Source organism: Cyprinodon tularosa, unplaced genomic scaffold, assembly GCF_016077235.1.
Source record: "Cyprinodon tularosa strain WSP-4 unplaced genomic scaffold, ASM1607723v1 ctg1124, whole genome shotgun sequence".
Lineage (NCBI taxonomy): Eukaryota > Metazoa > Chordata > Actinopteri > Cyprinodontiformes > Cyprinodontidae > Cyprinodon > Cyprinodon tularosa.
The window spans coordinates 619,249-625,525 of NW_024037921.1; positions in this window are offsets into that span (position 1 = coordinate 619,249).

Genomic DNA, 6,277 nt, shown 5'->3' on the forward strand with positions numbered 1-6,277 from the left:
ATATATATATATATATATATATATATATATATATATATATATATATATATATATATATGTAACTTTGGATAAATGGTGGAGACCTCTTTCTCTAGATTACTTAACAAACTGTTCCTGATTAAGTTATGTTCATTTTAATAGCGGCCAAACAAACTATTGCAAATTAGCTGTTCAAAGACACAGTTTACAAAAGGAATTTACGACTTGCTAATTGAGAGAAAAGTCATCTAAGTGGATGGACTCAGGAATAAGGAATAGTTCATTTAAAATCCATAATTGTTTTTCACTAGTGTGTGGGCCAGCGTTTACTTGTTTCATAATCCTTTCTCCCTGAGATCAAATAGCAGAAATTGTTTGATATTGAGTAAAAATTACAAAGGAATTATGGGGTCAACTACATAGAGTGGTCTGACATGTCATTGTTTCTGGGCTGCATTAAAAAAGAAGGCAAGTATACCCACTTCTCTGGGGACCACTACACTACTTATCTAAGTTTAAATCCAGGATGTTTAGGTGATGATTACACCCCTTAGTCCTTTAGGGGCTGCCTATCAGCTAACATTTGAAGAGTCTTTTGTTGCCAATTAGAAAATCCAAATCTACTTTTGGTCCGTAGCAGAAACTGTTATGTTTCAAAAGGTTATTCTTTACGTTAAGTACGTATATTTTTTTCTTCTATTTCATTTTAAATCTATTTCAAAATGGGTGAGTTATGGTGACTGAAGATTTCTGATCACCTTAGTAAAATGAAATAAATTTAGTTCAGAATCTCCTGCTGACTTCTGGAAACATTAAGTCAGAAGTTGTCCATCCCTTAAATCTCTATTTGGTTTGAGGCCAGGACATCATACCAGATTGATCAGACACTTCTGACATTTCTTCTCCCAGAAAAATCATACTAGACTAGTCTGTTAGTGGTGCCAAATGTTATTGCAAAAAAAGGTCATAGTCTTAATGTAGCTGAATTAGAAAGGTGTTTTATCTATTTATATTTCGTGTGATTAAAAAAAAGACTACAGGATCTGCATCATGTTGCTGACATCTGTTGGTACATTTGAGTATTGCACCTAGAGGTGAGCATGCATATGATGAGACTTACTGCAGATACCTATGAAAGATGGCCAGAAGACAAAGTCGGATAGTAGGAGACCTTGGATACAAAAAACCAGACAATATGCTCTAAAAATGTTGTTTGCTTCATTGAGCACATGAAGTTGCCGCTGCACTTGTCCCCTAGTAGCTTATTGGTGAAGATAAAAGGGTTAGTAATAAATGCATTACACTTCCTTGCTCTTTCCTTCCCCACAAGTTCAACATTATTACTTTCTAGTTATGATTCTGCTACTTACATTATGTTCAAAGGGTAATTTTTTTGTCCTGTCTGAAAGGATTTTGTCCATTAAATAAATAAAGCAACCATAAATCTTAATTGTAAAACATGTTGTGGTACGTTCAACTTTTAGGACTACTGTTATCTTTGCATGTAATAGTTTACTTCATAATTTATTGGGACATTACAGTCTAAAAGTTAATCACCATTATGTGTTGCATCCATTCTTGCCAGGCAGCATTGGGTCTTCCTTATTACACAGTTTCTAATAAAAAAGAAAAATTGCAATTTCTGTATGCATGAATTTGTATTACATTATGCAGTTTAGAACAGGATGAGGTACTGGAAAGGCTTGAGAATTGACCTTGAAAGTCCTTAAAAGTACTTGATTTTGACCATGAAAAAGGTAATCCCTGCATTAAATTACAAATCTTGACAAGAGATATACTAATAGTTTTTCAACTGATCACTGAGTCACATGACTGTCTATTGTAATGGTAGCTTCTGTGAAGGATATAGGCTGTTGGATTGATATGTTTGGGTAAATGAAAACATCTTTTAGTGTGAACCAAATTTAACACTTTATTAGATATAATACTGTGTGATTGTAGCTAATAAAGCTACCATTGTATTTTAACCCGTGGTCTTTCATGTTCACTTTACACAGTGAACCATTTATCACTCAGGTTGGATTAACTCTTCTTTCAGTAGCATCCGAATGAACAGAGACACATTTATCAGTTGATGGTTAATAATGTTGGTAAGAGCTATAGCCTAAATTACTAAATTGTTGAAAGACAACTGGATTTTGAACAGCCAGGTTCAGGAACCTAACCTTTGAAGTAAGAGGCTAAAACCCTGGTCAGTAAGCAAGTTACAGTTAGAATCCTTCAACTGATAATAAATAACTAGCTTTACCCTCACTTTGAACTGCCTATTAATTAACTAACTTCCAGTTCTAGCTAAACTAAGTGGCACAGCATCAGGGTTGCACTTTTACCTGATTGATAACAGCAAATATGCCATTTTCAGCCCAATCAATGTTACACACCCTATTCAGAGACCTTAAGGACCAGCATTTAGAGAATCCAATTAACCTAACAGCCATGTTTTTGGACTGTGGGAGGAAGCCGGAGTACCCGGAGAGAACCCACGCACGCTCAGGGAGAACATGCTAACTCCATGCAGAAAGACCCCAGGCTGGGAATGAAACCCTTCTTGCCTTTCTTCTTACCCTTCAATGCAGCAGGCTTGAAGTTATATCCTGCAAAAATCACTACAGAGACATTGATACAATGGCTGAGGATGTGGTTGATCCCCAGATTAGGATTATTAATCTGTTCAGATGATGGCTCACATTTTAACAACACACTGAGCCAAAGGTTGAACAGCTGTAGGGATCACAGACACAACAACACTGAACTGAAGTAGGTCAATGGTGTCCCTCTGCCTTTGATGTTTATGAGAAACTCACCTTTAAGGAACATTTTTAACATCTTATTGGTTAATAATCAGACAATACCTGGAGGTTATATTCAATTCAATTCAGTTTATTTATATAGCGCCAAATTCACAACACAAGTCATCTCAAGGCACTTTACAGTTCAACCAGATCATGCAGTCAGATTGATTCAAAGTTTTCTATCTAAGGAAAACCAGCTGATTGCATCGACTCATTGACTCTTCAGCAATCCCTCACACTAAGCATGCTTGTAGCGACAGTGGAGAGGAAAAACTCCCTTTGAACAGGAAGAAACCTCCAGCAGAACCAGGCTCAGTGTGAGCGGCCATCTGCTGAGGCCCACTGGGGTTCAAGGAGACAGAAGCTGAGATACAAAAAGCAGCTGTAAAAGGCGGCCCCGTCCAGGAAACACACAGCCAGGCAGACGAGCTCCGAGCCAGCTCCCATGCCAGAGGATGAAGAGAGAACATCCAGTTTGTCACAGTCAGAGAAACAGGACTACACTGGAAAACAGTTAATCATAAAATAAGCTGAAGAACTTGATCATTATTTATCAAATTACTTAATTGTCAGAGTAATCACTTACTAAAATAATCACTATTAATTAATTGCTTATTTTAGGTTGTTTTAGAGCCGTTTCTGTTCATCTTATGTTCAGCATAACATTCAATGCAGGCCTTACAGTCTACAGTCTGCAGGTTAACAAGTTTGAGACATCGATAAGAAAACAGAGATTTCTTAGACATGATGATTAAAGACTTTTGCGAGTAACATTGCATCAGTAGAAAATTATTATTAGTGAAGAAGTGAGAACAGAGCCATTTTGAAGGAACTGCCGTGTAAGTGATGCTTAGGCTCTTGGAGGCAGGGACGTGCCAGCTGGTCATAGCTGTTCGATTATCCCCGAGAAAGAACACTTTCTGGTCAGACTCTGAAACACAAAACCATTCAATACATTAACCAGCTGCAGCAAACCTTTTTGATTTCATATGAAAATCTTACTTCAACAGACATGAGTGAATGCTGAGTGACATGGTGCCAGATACAGTAAGGTGATCTGCTGGATAGATGGCAAACTCACACACCAGAACCAGGGGCTCAAATTGGTCAGGGAGAGAGGGTTCCTGCAAGGCTCTGTGGGCCTTCAGGTCATGACTCTATAATGATGTAAGCAAATGAGAAAAAAAATCCAGAAAATCACATTGTCTGATTTTTAAAGAATTTATTTGCAAAATATGGTGGAAAATAAGTATTTGGTCAATAACAAAAGTTCATCTCAATACTTTGTTATATACCCTTTGTTGGCAATGACAGAGATCAAACGTTTTCTGTAAGTCTTCACAAGGTTTTCACACACTGTTGCTGGTATTTTGGCCCATTCCTCCATGCAGATCTCCTCTAGAGCAGTGATGTTGTGGGGCTGTCGCTGGGCAACACGGACTTTCAACTCCCTCCAAAGATTTTCTATGGGGTTGAGATCTGGAGACTGGCTAGGCCACTCCAGGACCTTGAAATGCTTCTTACGAAGCCACTCCTTCGTTACCCGGGCGGTGTGTTTGGGATCATTGTCATGCTGAAAGACCCAGCCACGTTTCATCTTCAATGCCCTTGCTGATGGAAGGAGGTTTTCACTCAAAATGTGACGATACATGGCCCCATTCATTCTTTCCTTCACACGGATCAGTCGTCCTGGTCCCTTAGCAGAAAAACAGCCCCAAAGCATGATGTTTCCACCCCCATGCTTCACTGTAGGTATGGTGTTCTTTGGATGCAACTCAGCATTCTCTCTCCTCCAAACACGACGAGTAGAGTTTTTACCAAAAAGTTCTATTTTGGTTTCATCTGACCATATGATATTCTCCCAGTCATCGTCTGGATCATCCAAATGCTCTCTAGCAAACTTGAGACGGGCCTTGACATGTACTGGCTTAAGCAGGGGGACACGTCTGGCACTGCGGCGTAGTGTGTTACTGATGGTAGCCTTTGTTACTTTGGTCCCAGCTCTCTGCAGGTCATTCACTAGGTCCCCCCGTGTGGTTCTGGGATTTTTACTCACCGTTCTTGTGATCATTTTGACCCCACGGGGTGAGATCTTGCGTGGAGCCCCAGATCGAGGAAGATTATCAGTGGTCTTGTATGTTTTCCATTTTCTAATAATTGATCCCACAGTTGATTTCTTCACACCAAGCTGTTTACCTATTGCAGATTCAGACTTCCCAGCCTGGTGCAGGTCTATAATTTTGTTTCGGGTGTCCTTTGACAGCTCTCTAGTTTTGGCCATGGTGGAGTTTAGAGTGTGACTGTTTGAGGTTGTGGACAGGTGTCTTTTATACTGATAACGGGTTCAAACAGGTGCCATTAATGAAGGTAACGAGTGGAGGACAGAGGAGCCTCTTACAGAAGAAGTTACAGGTCTGTGAGAGCCAAGAATCTTGCTTGTTTGTAACTGACCAAATACTTATTTTCCACCATATTTTGCAAATAAATTCTTTAAAAATCAGACAATGTGATTTTCTGGATTTTTTTTTCTCATTTTGTCTCTCATAGTTGAGGTATATCTATGATGAAAATTACCGGCCTCTCTCGTCTTTTTGAGTGGGAGAACTTGCACTATTGGTGGCTGACGAAATACTTTTTTGCCCCACTGTATCCTGCAAAAATCACTACAAAGACATTGATACAATGGCCGAGGATGTGGTTGATCCCAAGATTAGGATTAATAATGGGAATCTGTTCAGATGATGGTTCATATTTTAACAACACAGATTGAACAGCTGCAGTGAATTATAGACACAACAACACTGAACTGAACTGGGTCAATGCTGTCCCTCCGCCTTTGATGTTTATGAGAAACTCACCTTTAAGGAACATTTTTAACATCTTATTGGTTGATAATCAGAAAATACCTGGAGGTTATATTCAATTAAATTCAATTCAGTTTATTTATATAGCGCCAAATTCACAACACAAGTCATCTCAAGGCACTTTACAGTTCAACCAGGTCATACAGTCAAATTGATACAAAGTTTTTTATCTAAGGAAAACCAGTTGATTGCATTGACTCTTTGACTCAAATACAATCCCTCACACTAAGCATGCTTGTAGCGACAGAGGAGAGGAAGAACTCCCTTTGAACAGGAAGAAACCTCCAGCAGAACCAGGCTCAGTGTGAGCGGCCATCTGCTGAGGCCCACTGGGGTTCAAGGAGACAGAAGCAGAGACACAAAAAGCAGCTGTAAAAGGCGGCCCTGTCTAGGAAACACACAGCCAGGCGGACGAGCTCCGAGCCAGCTCCCATGTCAGAGGGTGAAGAGAGCACATCCAGTTAGTCAAGGTAACAGAAACAGGACTACACTGGATAACAGTTAATCATAAAATAAGCTGAAGAACATGATAATTATTTATCAAATTACTTGATTGTATGAGTAATCACTTACTAAAATAATCACTATTAATTAATTGCTTATTTTAGGTTGTTTTAGAGC